Source organism: Panthera tigris, chromosome B3 (genome assembly GCF_018350195.1).
Source record: "Panthera tigris isolate Pti1 chromosome B3, P.tigris_Pti1_mat1.1, whole genome shotgun sequence".
Classification (NCBI taxonomy): domain Eukaryota; kingdom Metazoa; phylum Chordata; class Mammalia; order Carnivora; family Felidae; genus Panthera; species Panthera tigris.
This window is the reverse complement of record NC_056665.1, coordinates 63,909,808-63,932,632: the sequence shown is the minus strand read 5'-3', so window position 1 is coordinate 63,932,632 and position 22,825 is coordinate 63,909,808.

Sequence of the window (22,825 nt, the reverse complement as noted above, 5' to 3'; positions counted from 1 at the left end):
ATTAACTGCCAGAAAACTGTCTACTCAAAGTGAACATATATACACCCTCTGACCCGGCGATTCCACTTGTATGTGCCCCACCAAAATGCATACATATTTAACAGACATTTATACCACATTGTTCAAAGCAGCACTATTCATAATAGCCCTAAACTGGGACTATTCGAATGCCCATCAACATTGTGGTGTCTTTGTGCAATGGAAGTCTATATAGCAATGAGAATGGGTGATTTACAACTACACGTGACAGTACGGACGTGTGTCACAAACATAAGGTTACAGAAAAAGACCAGACTCAAAGGAATATATACTGTACAATCCCCATTAATAAAATATAAAAGTGGTCAAACCGAATTGTGGTAATTCACTGCATTACTGGCACCCTAGGTGAGACAAGCAAGGCATTTATCCTGTCCACAAAATTTAAGGGATTGCCAAAAACCTCAGCCATCAAGGAAAATAATGTTTTTTTAAAAAAGGTTTAAAAAAAATCACAATTAATGCAAAACTATCATAGTGAACAAATGGTCAGTTTTCAGTGAAGACGGGAGCCGACCCTGAACTTGCACAACTTACTTTATTAGCCTCATGCTAATCCTGGCTCTGCCAGATCCTATCTTGCCTAAATAGGAAGTTTGCAGGTTTCTGTTTGTTCTTTTATCCTCTGCCATCACCACAGCTGTGCCCAGGCTAGCCTTCTGGAGGAGAGCTGTCCCCCACCCCTAGACACGGGGGAGAGCCCAGCCAAGATGAGCAGAATTGCCTCTACAACCATTTCCGGTGAGCGAACCGTGAAGTCTTGACTTTGTGTGCCACTTAAGTTTTGTGGTTGTTTGATATACAGCAATGGTCAATTGTACACAAAAGTATGTAGCTAAAAGTCAGAACAGAGGTTACTCTGGGCAAGTGGATAATGACTTGAAGGAGGCGTGAAATGTGCTTCTGAGTTGTAGGCAAGTTGTTTCTTGATCTGGGTGCTGATTACACAGTTGTGTTCCATTTGTGAAAATTCATTGAGTTGTAGGTTTATGGTCTGCACATTGTTCTATATTTTTATTATAAGTAAATACAAACATTTTAAAGAATGTTTATTTGAGAGACAGAGAGAGACCACAAGCATGGGAGGGGCAGAGAGAGAGGGACAGAAAGAATCCCAAGCAGGCTCTATACTGTCAGTGCAGAGCCTGACGAGGGGCTTTATCTCACAAACCGAGGTCATGACCTGAGCCGAAATCAAGAGTCAGATGCTTAACTGACTGAGCCACCCAGGTGCCCCTAAATACAAAATTTTATAAAGACAGAACACTCGGTCCCCACCAGTTCTTCGAGAACAACTTAGCTGGGATAAGACACACACACAAAGTTATAAGCAAAAGACTGAAAGTTACAAGCAAAGTACAAAGGACAGAAATAAAAATACAGAATAAACTGGATTTGAACCAATATTCAAAAAAAATCTATGAAAGTATTATATTTTGAACTCCACCCACTGTTCCAAGAAAACATTTAGCCTTATTTGGGCCATTATTTTTGAACACTAAACCCAGACAATATCAGAACATAAGAATATTCTCTGAACCAGTATTTCATTTCCTGTGAATTTCTGTTAAATTGGTCTTTACCTTTAGTTTTGTTTTATATGTTTTTTTAAAAGTTTATTTTATTTATTTTGAGAGAGAGTACACCAAAAGCACGGGGGAGGTGCAGAGGGAGAATTGCAAGCAGGCTCAGCACTGTTAGTGTGCATCCAGACTTGGGGCTCGATCCCATGACCTGAGCCCAAACCAAGAGTCAGATGCTTAACCAACTGAGCCACCTAGGTGCCCCTTTACATTTAATTTTATATTGGCCTCATGTCAATGAAAAGAATTAATTATTATCGTCATTTTTTTTCCAACCAAATGTTTCCTGGTAACTTGTGAAAGATCAGAAAGCATGGTTTCTCTATGTAGAGAAATGATAGAAACTTATCATCCGGAATCAATTACTTAAGGGGCAATTTGTTATCTACCAACCACCTGTCTATCTTTCTAATTCGAAGACTGTCATTCCTGACTGGAGGAAGTTCCGTATCTAATTAGAAATGCAATTTCCATGGTTTCTCTGGAAATTTCCTTCCCTTTCTAGCTGGTTAGGATTGACTCTGAAGTGGGTGGCAAGATTTTGTCATCAATTTGATGTCAAAGAGGAAGTACATCTGCTGTAAGATCGAGACAAAAGGGGAAAAATATGTATCTAATAATCAGCACTTGTGATCTCTTCTTGCATTTCCCAAAGAAATATCTTCTATTTGCTTTTAAAAAAGAGATATAAACATATATGTTGTCATCTTTCTGGAGAAAATATGTTTCTGTCTAGTACCAAATTTTCTATTTAGTCCAGATGATTCTCACTCACCTGGCCCTGAAAAGCTGTGTTCCGCTTTTCACAGCAGATGAGGACAAGGCACAGTGCCAAGAACTTTAACTACATGAACTCATTTAATCTTTGAAACTTCCCTCGGGGTATGTACTATTAGTATTTCCTTTTTACAAATGAAGGCACTGAAGCACAGAGATGTTGCATCCCTTGCTAAAAGTCACACAGCAAGAAACTAACAGAGTTCACACTGAACCCAGCTGTCTGGTTCTGGAGACTGTGCTCTTAATCACCAAAGCTTGCTTTCACAGTGTACCGTGAGCTCACAATTTCAAAGGAGCTAAAAGAAATCTTCTTTTAAAATGAATGTTTATTTTATAAACAGAACTGCCTCTCCCTGTTTTATATCTGGTATAAATCTAAATTTGTATACACATCAACTTTGCTTGACGTGGGAAGGGCAAACCTATATAGTACGGATATATAATAGATGATATCATTCTGAAATAGTGACTCAAAATTACCTTTAACAAGCTCTTTAGATGTCTATCTTATGTATATCGCCCTGTTTTGACTACATCACACAGTAAGTCTGTGTGTTTTTTACTCACTGATAGGTTCATAAATCTGTGTCTCATTAGTTACGGATGAAGGCCCTCTAGGATAAGAATTAACTCATCCTCTGTAAAGCTTCTGTACCCACAGCGCACATGGTAAACCAGTAGGTGCTCAGGGTATGTGCTCATGGGTTGATTACATTACATTACAAAAGCAAATGTCTTACAGCTTAGCAGAGATTTCATAGAGAAACAGTAAGATAAATGAAAATGGTAGTCTGTGAAATTGACTAGTGGTACACATGTAGGTTACTCAGATGTTTTCACCGACAGGAAGACAACTACAGGATTTCTGACCATAAAAACTTGTCATCTGTTTTATCCTTTCTCTGTTTCCCAGTTGTAGGAGACCTCACGCTCCTCTCCTCCTCCACACCAGCACGAGTAAACGCAGAACCATAGACAGTCTTAGATCATTCAACAGAACCTACGGAGCTTCTGTGACTATCACCACAAGTTAACTTCCAAAGCCGATGATTTCTATTTTCTATTTTAATGTCTATTCCACTGCCCTTCTTGGGACCTTCACAGAGCCCCCATCTTTTATGTACACCCTTCCTTTTTTCACTGTCAGAAGGTTAAGCTGTGAGATTTCAGACAGATGGTGGGAAATCTACAGGTTTTTGCATGTCTCGTAACCCCTGCTCTGCCTCGTGCCCAGAGGAGACTGTCCTAGGCTCACAGGCCTAAGTCATGGCTAACAACTCATAGCCGAAAAGATTCTTGAGTGTACCGGTGACAACCTTGCTAAGGTCATCTGTTATCTCCCCTGGAATTTGTATCATTAGGAACTTTGGTTCCTGTTGTTTAAAACCAAGTGCTGTTCTGATCAACACCATCAGTGGCAACACATTCTTGCTCCCTAACCAAATCAGTCATCAACTTCTTTGCAAAATTCAGCTAACATTGCCAACCTTTCCCAAGTCCTATTCTGGGTGCATCAGGACACACAAAGGGAGAGAGTGGATCTGTCCTCTGAGGCATAGACTCTGTTGGACTGGGAATTGGGATGCACATCACCCAATCAGCTCTAATACTGTGACACGTGGGCTCTGGTAGGCACAGGAGAACGGGCAAAACTCAAAGGGTAGGATAGAGTAATTTCAACAAGGGGATAAAGGTGGACTTTCTTGGAAAGGGGATTCATGGATTTTGAAGGAAACGTGTCTCCTTTCACTTTTCCCCTTAGCTCTGGCATTTATCCATTCCTTCCAAATTTGCTGCAAGAAACTTGCGGCAAGCGCATTTAGTTAATCTGCCAGCCCCAGCCTTGCTGCAAAAAAGCTTTCTAGCCCAGCACCACAATTAATGCTCCAGAATCATCTATACAGTTTTTGGGCCAGAAGGGGTCTCTCCTTTGGGTAACTGTGCACTCCACTCCCCATCATCCAAGATATTTTTTTTCCTGGACTCAAACCTCCATCAACATTATAATGATCCTGATTCATAGTTCATACGGAAAGGTTACGGGAAGAAAGCAGCCACTGATTATATACAAATTGCGTCATTTCTTCATTAAAAAAATGGTCTACCTGAAAGAAAACTTGCTGACTATAAGCAAGATTTTGTAGTAAAAAATGTTTACCTTGGATGATCTGGAGCCGAAGCCATGTTTCTTATAAGCCACGCAGTACTGAGGATTTTGGGTCCGTTTTCCCTTTTCATTCAACAAGATACAGCTGTGATCCCCATGTGGGCCCCAGTTGTGAGTTCATGGACTGATTGCACTTAGAATCACCTGGGAAGCATTTTGAACCAGCAGTTTCTCGAGTTCCAGCCCTAGAGATGCTGTTACAGCAGATCTGGGAGTAGGACCTGGAAATCTGTCTATAATAAGTTCTCTAAGAGGTTCTATGTAAGCCAGTTTTAGAAATGACTGTTTCAGGGACGATATGATTGGCAGGTAACATTTCCTGGAGATTAGTGATAGGTATTAATGCTCTCACATCATTTCAGTTTCAGGAATGCCCTTACCTACATAATCTGCTCTGGTTTACGGGAGAAAAGGAATGGTTTGTTATGCAGGGGTGAGAGTGGCCACCGTGTGTTAGGTGTGGTTGGTTTGTTTCCATCTGGGAGGGTATTTCCTTTGAGTAAGATATACCATCACGAAGTAAGATCTGGATTAATCCTTTTTGCACGTTTAGTACAATTTCATGCAAACAACCTATTGATTACCTATGTGTCCTCATTTTATTGCACATATAATAGGTATTATTAAGTGGTATTAGAAAAAGAAATCACTGGGGCACCTGGGTGGCTCAGTGGGTTGAGCGACTGACTTTGACTCAGGTCATGATCTTGAGGTCTATGAGTTTGAGCCCTGCATCTGGGTCTGTGCTGACAGAGCCTGGAGCCAGCTTTGGATTCTGTGTCTCCCTCTCTCTGACCTTGCCCCATTCATGCTCTGCCTCTCTCTCTCTCTCCCTCTCTCAAAAATGTTAAAAAAGAAAAAGAAATCAATATGTTGGTTGCCACCTTCATACATCCCACTTTTCACTTGTCTTTATTCTTTTTTTTTTTTAATGCTTAGGATCATATTTGATGCTCTGTTCTCCTCCTATTCTCCTGGAAGTTTTCTCATGTTGTCACAGGCTTTTTTTCCATTTTCCCTTTTAACACTTGCATGTCCTTGCCAGTTTTTAGTGTACCTGGGTTTACACTACGCTAATGGATTTTAGGATTGGCACTAATCAATGTTTTGTGGATTTCTGGGAAGGCCATACTCATACTTCCATATATGAGGTATGGTTCATTGATAACCAGTGCTGGCTTGGCGCACTTTTTAAGGGCCTGAAAATCACTCAGAAGCCTTCAGGTGTTCCCGGACGCTTTTCTCTTTCAGTGCAACACACCAATTTTAGTATATGTGCTGCCGAAGCGAGCACTCAGTGCAACACACCAGATGGAACCAGGAGATGGTGCTGTGGGTCCATTTTTTACCCCACATTCTGTGCTGCTGGTGGTTTTCCAAGAACCCAGGTGAAATGTCAAGAGCTAAAGCCTTCATTCTTGTCCTACTGGGGCTAATCAATTGCTCAAATCTGCAAGCTAGACGAAATCTTTAAAAATAAAAATAAAAAATAACTATTAGCTAGGGATGAAAAATGATGATGGACTGACAATGAACTCTGCTTTAAAGTCACCAGATCTGAACTTCACACTGAACCTGAACTTGGAGGAGGTAGTGAGTGGAGTGTTTACTAGTAACTTCCAGTTGTTAGGAAAGCCGTCAGAAAAAACTTTTGAGGAAGCCTGGAGACCAATCTGCGGCTTCCTGCTGCTCTAAGAGCAGCACAGAGAAGTGACTACAATATAAATGGATTTCTAAGGAAAACATATATGTTATGCTGTCCTTAGTTTAACCATGAAAATGTAAGGCAAAAGTTGCTATTTACAAAATTAGCATAAAAAAAAATCTGATGCCAAGGGCCATAGGATTTTGTCAAGCCCTTTGTAACCACTGGTGCAGCTGGCTCACTTTCCTAGGAATTCTGAGATAATGCTAACAGCCTGCTTGGTTTTCCTCTTGTGTATTTATAACTTCTTCTGGTATTTGTAGTTAGAATGCGGCCTGCTGGAATGGATTTTCTTTTCCTATTTGCATATAAATGACATGACCATGACCCTGTAAATTTCCCACAGACCGTTTTAGAAATAGGGTGTTGTTATCCCAGAGGTGGGGGTCCCTGCATCATCCCTAAGAGTGTCTAAGCCAATTAGCTCAGATGGTTTGAGCATGGCTCTGAGACATCCAAGGTCACAGTAACCATCTGTGGCAAGATCAGTCAAGTTAGAAAAGAGCCTGTGTATTCCAGGCACCAAAAGGAATGTGCTTTAACCCAGGCAAAATGAGAGTTATTGGTAACATGGAAAAATATAATGGGCGTAACTCAATGTTCCTTGATGCTGAACAGAACAGGCAGGCACTCAGTGATGTTATCATCAACGGCACAGCCAATTTTGTCTTTTTAGAGCAACCACCTTCCTAAGAATAAAGCTGTAGGAACCTAAGGTTCCTGACTCAGAGTTTTTTCTCTGTGTCTCCTAAGGTGGTTGTTGTTGTTGTTGTTTACCATTGAACACAATAGTTTGGAAGAAATGAAAAGATAACTATGCTTGTTGAGAGAATGGAAACAGTTTAATACTGAACAGATGATTCTCCCACTGGAGGGCCCCCATCAGCCGCAAAATTTTAGGGAATCTGTGCAAACCGGGTTTTTCATAATTTTTGCACGCTTTCCATTGGGTCCCTCTATTAGCCACTGCGATCCAGATGTGTACTTGAGATTTATAGTTGTTTACTTGGGAAGCAAAATCTCCTATGAAACAGGAAAGGGATTTTTCATTTAAAGAATAAATATTTGTGTTCTAGATGAAGAAGAAAAGGCCTTCCTGAGCTAAATTTCTGCCGCTGGCTAGTTGAATGTCTGGTGCATAACAATACCTCACATTCATTGACCAAGGGATGGGCTCTGTGCTAACACGGCATAAGCATCCCTTCTTTTAATCCTAATTTTAAAAATTAATCCTTTTAATTCTGTTAATCTTGTGAAGTAGGTGCTGTTATTAGCTGCATTTTTGAGGATGAAGAAATGGACTCAGAAAGATGAAGTAAGTTCCCTGGGATTTTCTGGGCAGTAAAAGGCAGAGCCATGATGTGAAACCAGGCTCTATAATTCCAAGGCCTCATTTTTAAGCACCATCCTATCCTATTCTGCCTGTAGCTTAGGAGAAACAACCTGATTTATTTTTTTCCTCGAACAGGACTATATACTTGTAAATCTATAATCGGAAGTAGGCCCTAATATCTGTGTTCAGATATGCCTATGTGCTTTTCTTCAACAGGCAGCAGGTATGTATTGAGGTCAGGAATCACAGGGTCAGTGGTCCTATTTTTTAGTAAGTCCTGTGTGGGTATTGAGCATCTCTCTTTGGCATGTGAGGCCACCTCCTCTCTACTGTTCACACCTTGGGACTATGTCAAAAATTCTAGACAACAGGAAACGACCCACTCGATGTCCGGTCACAGTGGAATACTACACTCTTCCTAGCGCTCAGCAAAATGAAAATCCCGTAGTTCATAGAAAATACCCCCCTGAATGGGCGTTTGGGGATCCAGATATTTTTTTCTTTAATTTTTTTAAAATGTTTATTTATTTCTGAGACAGTGAGAGACAAAGCATGATTGGGGGAGGGGCAGAGAGAGAGGGAGACACAGAATCTGAAGCAGGCTCCAGGCTCTCAGCTGTCAGCACAGAGCCCGATGTGGGGCTCGAACTCATGGACCGTGAGATCATGACCTAAGCCAAAGTCTGTTGCTCAACTGACTGAGCCACCCAGGTGCCCCTCCAGCTATTTTTACTTGAACATATTCTCTGGAGTTTCCTCCATTCAGAATCTCCCCCTTATCTCTTGAAACACAGACACTATTCTTGCAAAGGAAAATTCTTCCACATTAATGACCAAGAGGGTAAATTTTTTCTCCATATCATTTATGCATGTATCTTCAAAGCAAAATATAAATAAACAAGAATTGGTTTTAGATGTTTATCTCAGGAACAGGCTTTTAGAAATTTAGCACCTACTGTCACTCCCTTTCATTTGGAGATTCACTGTAATTTCCCTGCTGAGAACTTCTCATCCTGGAGTATCTGCCTTGGGGAGATAATGTGACACTTTGCTAGAGGCGCTTGGATGAAGGGGATGTTAAGGTAGACAGGTGACTTAGGGAAGGTTTCATGGAAGTTGGACTTGAGTTGGACGTTGAAGGAAATGCAGGTTTGGACTGGTTTGGAGGTGGGGTGGCGTGGAGTGTATTATATGGAGAAAAAGTCAGGTGAGTCAAGATTAAGTGCTGGAATTGAGTCTACTGGTATAGACCAGGAAGCCTGGTAGGAGTGCAAGGTAACTTGTCTATATGGAGTGGGGGTTGGAACATAGCTCAAATGGATGAGAAATGTGAAATTAATGGAGGATGTTATGGTGTTGGCAGGTTACCAATGGCAGTATTTTAGTGTGAACTTATCTTTAGAAACCATCCGTTGCGAACTTCACAACTTACAGATGAGGCAATGAAAATTCAAGGTGGAAAGGAAACTTTCCCAGGGTCTCACAGCATATCAGTGTCAAAAGCGTCATTCAATGCCTGCACCTTGATATAGTCCTGCTTCAGGGCTTGGTCTGATCATAAACATGAAGCTATTGTAGGCTAGGAAGTAAAGAAGCTCTACCATGATGAAGTATCACTTTGTTGGAGAAAATAGGAAATCAGAAGGGGAACTATTATTATTATTATTGTTATTGATTTATGTATTTTTTTTTCTGAGAGAGAGAGAGTAAGAGTGGAGAGAGGCTCAGAGGGAGAGAGAGAGAGAAAGAATGTCAAGGGACTCTATCCCATGACCTTGGGATCATGACCCGAGCTGAAATCAAGAGTTGAACACTTAACCAACTGAGCCCCCTAGGTGCCCTGGGAACTATTATTATATTAAAGGCTTGAGGTATATACTGTGGCCTTGGTTGTTGGGAGGGAGACAAAGGAGATAATCAGACACATTAAAGGAGAAGTTGGTAGGACACTGTATAGGGCCCAGAGAAGGGGAACATAAGCTGATTGCAAGCTGCAAATTTTGGGTTCTTTTAGAATGACACCAGGGGGCAAAATGTGAAGATTATGAGTTTCAGTCTGGAAACCTTTGGCAAACAAACTTGGTGAGAGACAGCTAGGAATAGTCATTCATTTATTCATCCAATGAATATTTATTGAATACCTGGTATGAGCTACTATGGTAGATACTGGGGATACATTGGTAAACAGGCAAGATGTGCTTAGATGGTGACCTCATAGAGCTTTGTTCTGGTGTTTCCTGGTGGAGAAACATGGCCATAGATGAAAGGCACGCTCTTGGAGCCGTCAACAGCTGTGGTGCTTGGCAGGTGACGTCTCACAGGCGGTGAGAACAGAGCGAACTACAGAGGGCTGAGGACAGAGCCTGAGGACCCCTGATTGTAGTAGGAAAGAAGCCATCATTATCACTAGGTTATGAATTTTTAACAAATTGTCCTAAGAGTTTAAAAACCATTTTCTCTCTCATTTCTTTTTATTTAAATTGATTATTTGAGCTTGTCTCCACCAAATAATTCTCTAACATTCAAGTGAATGGAGAGAATGATTAAACGGGCTTTCAATGGGGTGAATGTGTCCACTGACCCAAGATAAAAGGTGACAGACTCTAATTATATTTTAAAAATTCCCCTGGCCCACTGAGCTGGCGCCAGCACCTTTTGTTGGTTTAATTTGCCAGGATTCTTCAAGCTCGGTCCTTGCTCCACTAGGTGGTGTTAAGTGCTAAATAACACCCCCCCCACCCCGTTTTTTTCTTCCTAGTCTTTTAACCCAAGTTTGGGCTGGCCTTTGGGTAGATTAGGAAATTCTAACCAACAGATTCCTAAAGGACTTAGGCTGTTAAGGAAGGGCAGGCCTGGGAGCATCCCACAATCTCCAGATTAAATAGCAAACAGAGCTGTTAGAGGTAAAAGAAAATCTTATTTAATGTTAATAAATGCTAAAATTAGCATTGATTTACATTTCAAATCCTGATTTATTACTTCATTATGTTATAACACTTAATTTGGTTCAATTTAAAACTTTGAAAAAACTCACAGAAGCAACCACAATGTATATCTTAGAGGTAAAAGGTCAATCGTTAAAAGTGAATCTTTAATGAAAAACATAGAGAAATTGTCTTAATGCCTGAAGTTCTTAGTAGTCTTTTCCAGAAACATCTTAAGGTAGGATGTGTATTGAGAAGAACCATAGAGGTTCACCCTTGGAAAGACAGTGATCACTCACGATCTGAAGACATTTTTTAAATTCTTCAAGGGCACGAGGGAGCTATTTTCCATACCCTAATTTGTTCTGCCAACTTTCCATTTTTCTCTCTCCTGTGTGATTATATATGTATGTACTATTATCCCCTCCTGTCTGGGGAAATGTTTGGCACACTGGCATCCCCTTCTTCCCTTCCTTTCATTGTATATTTCTCTATCCTTTTTCTTACCTTTCTTTCCCAAGCACAGAGTGCCTCAGAAATTTCCTTCTATCTGCTTTAGTCCATGATTTTATCTTAAAGTTTAACTCTTGAAATAGTATCATTTCCTTTATGTAGCAGTTCCTTTTGGGGTTGGGGAAAAGTGTCTCACTGTGTCCCCTGTGTCTAGGCAACGATAATCTTCATGCTTGGAACGTCTGGAACCATCAGCTCCAGGAACTATGGATCTTAAGTCATAAGTGCATGTCTCAATCTTTCCTGAGGTGCACTGCAAATAATTTTCAACCATTAATAATCTTAGCACCCAAGTGTGTGAATGGTGATTCTTGAAAAATAAAAATCAAAGAGGATTGCAAGTTATTCCTATAATCAATAATCCTCACCCTTTGCGTTCCTGTGTTTTCTGGAATAGAAGAAAAAGCCATGAAGTTGTAGAAGCAATCAGACCCACAGTCAGTCTGGGTATCTACAAGGCAGTGTGTTCATATGTGTGTTTATTTATTATTTTTAGAGGTAGGAGGTAAGAAATGCATCATGGAGCTATTTGGGGAAAAATCCAGATTTTGTTCAATAATGAATCAAGCAACCTTGAGCTCCACAGCTCTTCTCCCCCATGAAAATTGAAGTTATTTTGAGTGACACAGAATTTAAAGGGATTACTATCATAGTGTTGTTAAGTCAAAGCATATTGACTGAACATGATTCATAATTAACTAGACAACTCTAATTTCATTATACACACTTTGCTATTCAGAGACCTGCCCAGATGTTCGGCCTTGCCCACCAATGGCCAGTATGAATTGCTTTCCTTTCTGCCTTTGTTTCTCTCTTCTTGATTTCCCACTCTCCTTTTCTCTTCAACTGCCTCACCAGAACCCAGACCCCATCTTTCCTCTTCTCTGAACAGAAAGTCTGTCTTCCTAAGGTGTGGCTCTGTGCCAGAAATAATGGAAGTGGTGGAAAATTTCCTTGTGGTTAGAGGTGAAGCCAACAGTGAGGGAGCTTGTCTCTCACTCTCCTCCCCTCTAGACACCTTCCTCCCCAGGTATGCATTCAGGCTGGGGTCAGGGAGCACAGGAGTTGTGGCCAGAAGAGCCAAGACATTCTTGCTGGCTCTTGCTGCCTGCTTTGTGCTCAGAAACAGCAACTAAAAACACTTTGTGGCAATCCTGGAAGATGGGAGAGCACCAACCAAATTCTCAGAGACAGCTGCTGTATACCAAAGAAAGGCCCCCCAAACTGCATGAGGCACCCCCCCCCCACTCCTGCAACCTCAGCTCACAAAGGGACCCAACAGAGTAAATACCTCCCCATGCTTTCTGGGTCAATCGGTCCGTGTTAAAATCCTGCCCCTGTGTGTGTTTGGGTTAGTCCATTAGAGAATTTCTAGGACTCTTGAAATGCCTGTGGGTAACTTGGAATTTCCTGAGAGACCTGGCTGCTGAGATCACTAGCCAGCTTCAGGGATCCATGCCTTCTGTGAGTGACAAAGACATTTGTGTAAAAATGGGTCACCGGAAATCCTTGGAAATTCTTGAGCCCCAAATTCCCTATAATGCAAAAAATACCAACTATAAAAGTTCTAGGGTATGGCAGAGAAAGTCTACATCTTAATCAAGGCAGAGATATGTGGGTAGCTATCATTTGTCTTTGGCTCACTCTAAAAGCCAGCTTGTTAATATTCATTGGTACAGGTCCACATGACTTACAAGATCAACTACCACTTTCTCAGTTCTCTTTGAGGTTGAAAGGCAAAAGCCTTATGGGGCTCATTGGAATTCCCAGGGTCTCATGGGCTAAGACAAAAGCAATGGTTGAATAGTTGATGTTCTGAATAGACTTAACTGATCTAGTAGGGGCTAGACCTAAATTTCACCAAAGAAAAGCTTGAAATGGTCACCTGTGCTCTACTTTTGGGACGGATCAGAAAGGTCACTTATTTAAGCCACAATTCAAGGGTACACTTGTATGCATGGAGACATGGCGGGGGCTTCTACCTTTCCTTAACTTTCAGTATATTAACATATTCCCTTCTCATAGATCACATCTTTCTGTCATTTTTGATTCACTTAAGAAATACTCATTCGCTAAATATGTGCCAGATCCTTTATTAGCTAGTGGGGAAATAATGGTGAGAAAGGTAGTCCCAGGTTCCTGCCCCTTACAAGTATGAAGTCAGTGTAAAGCAGGGAGTCCCTCTGATGCCACACCTATGGGAACAGGTTCCAGAGCCTGGATGGTATTGCTGTTCTTATCCATCACTCCCTTTAAACACTGCGACTTAATATTGGTGAATCAGTCCAAACCTTGGCTTTAGCCCCTCCATTTTTGGCTTTTCTAAGATGTTTGGCAAGGGCAAAGAACCTGCTTCCGAAACTAGCATAGGTTGCTATAGGCAACACTCGTTTGATAGCCCCTACTAACTACCGTAGTAGTTTCTGCAAAGTCTGCATGACTTACCTTTCTTCCGAGAAGCAAAATAAATGTATAAATGCTATCTCTGTGCTCTTACAAGTTCCATTTTTTTTACTTTCCTTTTAATCCAATCCATCAAAGATCCTGTGCCAGGGATGTTTACTGTCTGATCGATGAAGCAACAAACATGAAAGCATCTGTGGGGAGGGCCATGCGAGGCAGCACAAGTCAGATAGCAGGCATTCTTGTGGGCTGAGATAACCAGTGATTCTTCATAAAAGGGAGGGCATGGGATTTGGAGCATGAAAGAGATGAAATGTGGCTGAGGGAGGGTATTTTCATTAGAGGAAAAGTATGTGTATAAACGTAGAGAAGGAAGTATTTGTGGCATGAGAGGTGGTAAGGAGATGGATCCACCTGGAGCTCTGGCTTTTGCTTGAATGGAAACCCAGCAACTCTGTCCAGAGACATCACCTAGTGATCTCTATGGCTCAGAGAACTTGCTTGGTGGATAAAGTAACTCGTGTGGCCCTTTGCCCATCCTTGCCACCAGCATAAAGCAATCAAGGGTAGAAATTAGGAGAAAATAGCTCATTTCCTCATCCTTTGCTTAAAGCATCAATTTTCCATGGGCAATTTTATAAATTAAGAACTTTCCTGTGCTAAGGGATTGGTGAGTTTCTTTGGTAAACAACAGAGCTCTAATTTGAAGGAAATATTCACAAACTCATGTGCTTAGAGAAGGCATACTCAATCTCCCCAGTGTTCCATGGCACCCTTCCTAGATCAGAATGGAAAAGCAGAGTTCCCCTAATTGCCACAGCCACATGTTACATATCTCCAAGGAAAAAGGCCCTAAACTGCCAAGAACTTAGGCCAAGAAAGACCGTAAAAGGTACAGTTCTCTTTCAAGGTGAGGCAGTAGGTACAAAGGTGTTCTGTCTGAGACTTTTGAAGCTGCTTGTGCATAGATTAGATTGTGAATGTGACTGGCAGCCAATTGTAAGCCAGCATTGCTAAAACCTGTTCTATAAATCCACACCAACACGTGTGCACGGCATCATTGTGGATGAATCTGGAAACCAAGAACATCCTGTGTGAGGACAATTGCATCATAGAATAAATACTGGGCTCAAATACCACCACAGTGCAAGACTTTTCCAGAGAAAGCTTTCAACATACGTCATCATGAACATTAGACAGTGCTGTATTTGTGCTGCCTGAGGTTTACTCTTCCCCATACATGCAGAGAAGTCTTCTCTGGTGAAATGTAGTTAACTCCAAGCTTGTGGAAGGCCTTGATTCATTTTGCCTCCATGCAGGGAGAGAGAAGAGCAAACTAACGGGGTAAATATCCTAGGGCATTTCCAATCTAGCTCCAACCTGCAAAAGAAGTCACAGAACCTGTCTGTCACTATGTCCCCCTCTCTCTTCCCCTTCCATCTCTTTCCAAACCTCTGTGTCATTACTTCCCAAAGCAAATCTTCCTTTGCAAGCTGCTCAGATCATGCTCTCTAGGGCCTCCCATGAATATTCTGGCCTCCACAGTTATGCCTGACATTCCCCAATCTGGAGTTCCTTTTCCATTCTCTCTGCTTATCTAAATCAAACCCGGGTTCCAGATTCATCTCGAATATCTGCCCCTCACAGGAACTTCCCTTATCACCACAGTCTAGTTGAAAAGCTCCTGTTAGTTGCCATAGCTTCAATGGGTGATCTTAATAACTTTAGCACTGTGTGTGATATGCTGACCCGTGTAATTGTTACTGCGATCTATTTCCCCAACTAACCCAAAAGCTTATAGAGAGGATGGACCACGTATGATTCATTTTTTATGCCCTACTATCCAAATTCTTTTGTGTTTAATTTTTAGATGCCCACTGGTTCTCCAAATCAATATAGAATGAACTCAAGACAAATTTGTGATTGAGAGCTCATGCACTGAACATCTGAAGCCTAAACAGATCCTGCCATTGACTGAGATGGTGATGAATGCAAACAAGGCAAGAGAAGAAGGAAGCGTATTGCCAGGTGGGGGTGAGAGATAGAGGCCATCAAGGCTACTATGGGAGTGACCAGCCAGGACACTGATCAGTGGTCTGTCCAGTTCTAGCCTGCTGAGTTTTGGGAAGAAGCTGAGGAGTTACCAATCCATTTCAATCTAAACTTCTTGCAGCCTCTGCTAATGCCCCTTTGGGTGACACTTGCTGTTCATATTCCATGCCATCCACATTGGACTTGATCACTTCCTTGTTTGGAGGCTCTTAAGCTGTAGTGACTCAGAATTTATTGAGTCACTCAATACTTATTGTATTAAGATAGAATTAACATGCTATGAAATTCATCCTTCTCATATGTACAGTTCAGTGTTTTTTTTTTAGTATATTCACAAAGTAGTGCAGCCACTACTGCTAATTATAGGACAATATTCATCACCCGCAAAGGAAACTTCGTATCCATTAGCGATTGTGCCTATCATGCTTATCCTTCCCTTCTCTCCACTCCTGGAAACTACTGATGTACTTTCTGTCCCTATGGACTTGCCCCTTCTGGACAGTTCATTCATTCATTCTTCATTTAAGGTTTATTTTGAGAGAGAGAGCATGAGTGAGCACATGCGTGAGCGGTGAGGGACAGAGAGAGAGCGAGACAGGGAGTCTCAACCAGGCTTTGCACTGTCAGAGCAGAGCCTGATGCTTGAACCCAGGAACCACGAGATCATGACCTGAGCCGAAATCAAAAGTCAGACACTTAACTAACTGACTGAGCCATGCAGGAACCCGTGGACAGTTTATTTAAATAGAATCATATAATCTGTAGCCTTTTACATCTCAAGGTTTATCTATATTGTAGCATGAATCAGTACCTCACTTCTTTTCATAATTGAATATATTCCATTGACGAATATACCCCATTTTTAATCCATTCATCAGTTGATGGACATGTGGACTGTTTCTACTTTCTGGAAAGCGATTATGAATAATGCTTCTACGAACACTGTACAAATGTTTTTGTGGACATGTGTTTTAAATTCTCTTGGCTGTATACCTGGGAGGGGAGTTGCTGAGCCATGAGGTAACATTACGTTCACTTTCTGAGGAGCTGTCAGAATGTTTTCCACAGTGATTGCACCATTTCACATTCTCACGAGTATATAAGGGTTTCTATTTCTCTACATTCTCACCCACACTTTTTATTGTCTGTCTTTTTTATTACAGCCATTCTAGGGTGTGCGTGGAGTGGTATTTGCCTGTGGTTCTGATTTGCATTCTCCTAATATGTTAAGCGTTTCTTCATATTTATTGATCATTTGTATATTTTCTTTGGAGAGATGTCTATTTAAAAATACTTTTATCACTGAGTTGCAAGAGTCTTCTATATGTATTCTCAAAACTCACTTTTAATTATGTATTATGTATTAATTACATACTAATCAACTGATTACCACAGTAGTTTCTTATTACAGTACAATCCTCAGCATGCTGACTTCCTGTGTGGCTTTTTAACTTAATAGTTTTTGTCTTGCTTGACAATACAACTTTCTCTCAGTATTTTCTCCAATAGCTGTGCTCTTGCCTGAGTATGGTCTCTAGGCCTCCGTAACAATAAGAAGGATGCAGGCCACTGTTGGGGGGAGAAAAGAGTCATTTCCTAATTGGAGCCGTGTTAGTTTTTTTTTTTTTTTCAACGTTTTTTATTTATTTTTGGGACAGAGAGAGACAGAGCATGAACGGGGGAGGGTCAGAGAGAGAGGGAGACACAGAATCGGAAACAGGCTCCAGGCTCCGAGCCATCAGCCCAGAGCCTGGCCCAGAGCCTGACGCGGGGCTCGAACTCACGGACCGCGAGATCGTGACCTGGCTGAAGTCGGACGCTTAACCGACTGCGCCACCCAGGCGCCCCGGAGCCGTGTTAGTTTTTATTGGTACATACCAAATTACTTCAAGCAGAGAGGCTTCAAACAACACATGCTTAGTATCTCACAGTTTCCATGGATCAGGAGTTGGGGCATGGCTACGCTGGGTCCTTGGTTCAGAGTTGCACAAGCCAGTAATCAGCTGTGCGATGTTCTCATCAGAAGCTCAAATAGAGCAAGATCCACTTCTATACTTCCTTAGCCTGGAATGAGGAGTGGCAGAATTTATCTCCTTGCAGCTGGAGAACTCATAGCCTTCAAGGCCAGAATCTTGTAATGAGTCTCTTGTCTGAGGGAGGGACCTGGTGTCTCTTCTAGGGGCCTTTACTTGATTAAGTCAGGCCCACCCAGGTGCTCTCCCTGTTGATTAACTCAAGCCAAGTGATTTGGAACCATAATTAGATCTGCAAAAATTCTTTCATCTCTGCTACATTCTTTAAAAAAAAATCTTTTTTAATGTTTATTTATCTTTGAGAGAGAGAGAGAGAGAGCACAAGCAGGGGAGGGGCAGTGAGAGAGGGAGACACAGAATCTGAAGCAGGCTCTAGGCTCTGAGCTGTCAGCACAGAGCCTGATGAAGGGCTCAAACTCAGAAGCTGTGAGATCATGACCTGAGCTGAAGTCAGACACTTAACCGACTGAGCCACCCAGGCACCCCTCACCTTTGCTATGTTCTGTTGGCTACAAGCAAATCCTACGTCCCATCCACAAAGTTGGTGGTGGGGGGTTGTTGTACAGGGGTGTGAGTCACTGGGAGCTACCTTAAGGTGTTTCTCTTATAGGATAGTAACTGGAAAAGGGCTTTCCCCTATTAAGCAAAAAAAAAAAAAACAAAAAAACAAAAAAAAACCACCATGAGGTGTTGTTGTTGTTGTTGTTGTTGTTGTTTTAAGATAATGCCATTAAATAGCTCTCTTGGCCATAGCAACTCCAAAGCTGTTCCTGCTCAATCATTTTTCACTCAGTGACATATAGGCTCCAAAACAAATGTGCATAAATGATAGCATAGGACATCATGGAAGTCCTTTCAATACCTAACAGTCAGAAGTACCACAATGACTTTTATTAAATAGCCCATGTTTTTGCTAATCACATATTAATAATGAGAATGAGAATGAATGCATATATAGTGCTTTCTGTGGTCCAGTACTTTATACATACTAAATCATTTACTCGCCACAATCAATCCTAGAAGCAGGTGTTGTTGTTTGTTACCAACATGTGTTACAGATGAGAGAACTGGAGACAGAGGTCAGTGGTCACGCTATAAGAAGAGACCCTATCCTGAGCCTAGAAGTCTGCACTCAGACCCACCATGCTCTTTGCCTCTCAGTGAGGTAGTCACCTGATGAAGGAGGCGAGAATCTGGGTGTCATCAAGGCCCTTGTTCCACACAGAATTTCAGGAAAAACACTTCTAGTAGCTCAAGGTTGTCTATGGGAATAGGTCATCAGCAGAGGGTCTTTTGGGTCATTACAAAAACCATTAACTAATATGTACAGAGCCAAAGGGAAGAAAGTAGTTTAAAATCCTAAGAAACTAAGTTGCCTTTTGTCTGAGGATAGTACCACTGACTCACACTGTGCTAAAGCAGCGTGTGCTTGGAATGTACCAGTACACAAGGCATCGGACCATTCATCTGACTTACGTTAAGAGCTGATTATGTGTCAGGCACTGTGCTATGCATGAGGAACACAGTGGGAAAAAGTGTCACAGTTCCTCTTTGATGAAGATAACATTGCAGTGTGAGGAAAACACAGTAAAGAAATAAATATAAATAGAATATCAGGGTAGCCACAGGTGTTATGCAGCGACTAAGACAAGATGATGGCTGAGACTGGTACCCAGGGTTGCCTCTTCTCTGGAGAAAAAAAAAAAATCATGTAAGTCTGCCAGGAGCCATAATTAGTGCTTTTCACCTTGACAGAAGAAACAACTATAAGTAAACTGGTCCTGAGGTGTGAAGACTGACATTACAGGGGCCACCCCATGGATATTGGGCCACCGGGGACCAACCTTGCTCCCCACTTCTTTCCCCATGGGGGTCCAAGTCTTTTTATCAGACAGACCATACTTAGGGGGTCCTACAGAAGCAGAACTGGCCTTTCAGCCAAGATGGAAACAGCTTCGGTTGTCCTAACACTGAACTTCGACACGAGACACGACCAGCCAAGCTCTTAGGGCCAATACTATTACCCAACCACTCACTAGAAAACAAAAAGTGAGCTTTAGGCTTTCCTTCACTATTTAGAGCAATTCCCTTTCCATCTTACTTCATTCCCACATTAACTCCCCTGTTTACCCTTACTCAGACACTGTTGGCTTTGCCTCTTTTTCTTGGCCCCTTGGAACTGACCGAAGATTTTGGCTTCCTGGAGATAAACCCTCACCTTCTCTCCCTCCTCCAGACTCAACTCAACCCAGCTTGGGCCAGCCCAGCCATTGACCAGGAGTGGGTCTTTCCAGGGTTCTCACAAGAGGGTGGGGATGAGAGGCAGGATGCTGAGCCATGTGACTCCATGCTCCTCTGGCACCTGAACCCCAGGTCACGCTCTGAGGCTGTGCCTTGGAAGTGCGTTCTCAGGCCAGGCTCCTCAGGCAGCATCTCCGGTGGACCAATCACGTTCCTCATCAGTGGTTAATTCTTTAGCCCCCTGGCCCAGGTCATGAGTAGGGAGGTCGAATAGCTTTGGCAAGTTCAGCTGCACACAGCAACGCTGCCTCCCTCTCTCTCTTCCCACCACATCCTGGACCACCAGGCTCCACCCCACCCCCCACCACCCATTCTGGGTTGGCGCCAAGTCCCCATCTTAACAAGCTTCTTAGGTGACTCGTATCTGCTGCCCCGTTGGGCATTACTGTGATTAAAGGGAAACAGAAAGAGACCTGAAAACACCCCCCCACCAAATCTTATTAAGTGGTTTCCTGTTGCAGTGAGAAGTGCGTTCTTCAATCACGCAGGGTTAAATACGCCATTTCAGGTTATATTTTTGAAATAATTCCTCTGGATAATCTCCTTGGGATAACAGAAGTTCCCAGGAATCTGCACTTGTTTTGGTGATTCTGGTCGGCAGTCATGAGACCTTGATTGCTGGCCTCGCTTTTCAAACTAAAGAGTTGCTCAAAACAAGATGACAAACGTTCAGGGAAAGTAGGCCCGTGCCAGGGACCTCCGACTCCACTATAATAGGAAACAAGTGGAGGACTCTGGTTTTCTTCAGAATTTCCTCAAGCTGAAGGCTTCATCAATACAGAGCACTTCAGTGGGGTCTCAGGCAGCACTCTCCAAAACAGAGCAATATCCAAAGTTATAAACATTCTGGCTGTTTTGGAAAATGTGAGAGTCTCTGGTCATCATCAGTTTGTAATTGTTGGAGTTTTACAAGTGAGGGTAAAGGGAGAATTTTGGTGACAAATTTCTCAGAGCAAAATAACAAAGACAAAATTATACCAAATTTATTATTCTGCATGACATAAATAGGACATGTTTGTTCTATGATACAAAAAATTTTTGTACTCCTTTTCTTCTAAAGAATAGTCTGAAGAAAACATAGGCAGTAAGTTCCCTGACATCACTCTTAGATTTTTTTTTTTTTGATCTGACTCCAAAGGCAACGGCAATGAAAGCAAAAATAAATGAATGAGACTACATCAAAGTAAAAATCTTCCGCACAGGGAAGGAAACCATCCACGAAATAAAAAGACAACTTTGTGATTGGGAGGAGATATTTTCCAATCATATAGTGGATAAGGGACTAATATACCTAAAGCATATGAAGAATTCACAGAACCTAATAACAAAAGCCAAACAATCCAATTAAAAAACGGGCAGAGGATCTGAATATTTTTCCAAAGAAGACAGACAGATGGCCAACAGACACATGAAAAGATGCTCAATATCACTCATCATCAGGAAAATGCAAATCAAAACCACAATGAGTTATCTCATGCCTGTCAGAAAGGCTATTCTCAAAAAGACAAGAAATAAGTGTTGGAGAGATTGTGGAGAAAAGGAAATACTTTTATGCTGTTGGTGGGAATGTTAATTGGTGCAGCCACTGTGGAAAACATTATGGAGCTTCCTGAGAAAAGTAAACATATAATTACCATGTGATCCAGTAATTCCATTTCTGGGTACTTATCTGAAGAATGTAAGAACATTGATTTGAAAAGATATGGCGCCCCTATGTTCTTTGCAGCATTATTTACAATAGCCAAGATATGGAAACCACCTACGTGTCTATCAATAGATGAATGGATAAATAAGATGTGGTATATATATACAATGGAATACTACTCGGCCATAAAAAGAAGAAAATCTGGTCATCTGTGACAACATAGACAGACCTTGGGGACATTATGCTGAGTGAAATAAGTCAAGCACAGAAACAAATACTGTTTGATTTCACTCATACGTGGAATCTGAAAAAAACCCAAACAAACAAACCAACCAAACAAAACTCATATACAGAGAACTGATTGGTGGTTATCAGAGGGGAAGGGGGTTGAGGGTGGGTGAAAAAGGTAAAGGGGGTTAGTTGTATGGTGAAGGATGGCAACTAAATGTATTGTGGTGATCACTCTGTAGTGTATGCAAATATCGAATTATTATGTTGTACACCTGAAGCTAATGTAATGTGATATGCCAATTTTACCTCAAGTAAAACAAAAAAGAATCGATGTTCTCTGATAGATGAGATCTATTTTATCAAAAAAAAAAAAAAAAGATAAAAATAAAAGTGAAAAAAGAATGCAGTCTGGGAAGCTCACTTCAAAGCAGATGCCTGGTGGTTGGAATGTCATCTGCTTACTCCAGACACCCATGTCACAGCATCAACAAGACTTCTTCGCAGACAAGGGCGCGTCGGAACTGGCCACGGAGGCGTTAGGTGAGGCGCAAGATGGAGCAGGCCCCATGGTAAGGTCACATGTCACTAAGTAGGCCTCCTGCACGGGTCCCCCATGTTCCCAGCCCCCTCCCTCCCTGCCGGCACACTCCACCTTGGTCTCTGCAACTGTCCGAGGCCCCCATTTTACAGCAGACGCTTCCATTCTTAATGTGCGTCGACGCTTTTCTGCCCCGCGAATATCTGGTTTGTGGATTATTTTGCCTCAGACGTATCCATTTGCATTTTCCCATGATGATCTGCACATTGCCCCTGGCCCTTCCCATTTTCCTAATTCCTTTAGGTTATGCTTTTGCTTTATGCTGGTGTTTGTCACATTTCTCCATTCAGAATCATCTGCGAATTTCATCTTCCAGCTCTTTCTCACTCCCCAAGGTCGTTAATAAAGACAGGTCTGAGTGAGACAGGAGGAAGGGCCAGCTTCCCAACCCACCCTGGAGACCACCCTCCTGAGCCAGCCCAGTGTCCTGCAGGCTGTTTACTTCCACCCAGCACATTTTTCCATCCACATGACAGGATGGGCGGCCAAGATGATCTGCCTTCATTTATGCCATGTCT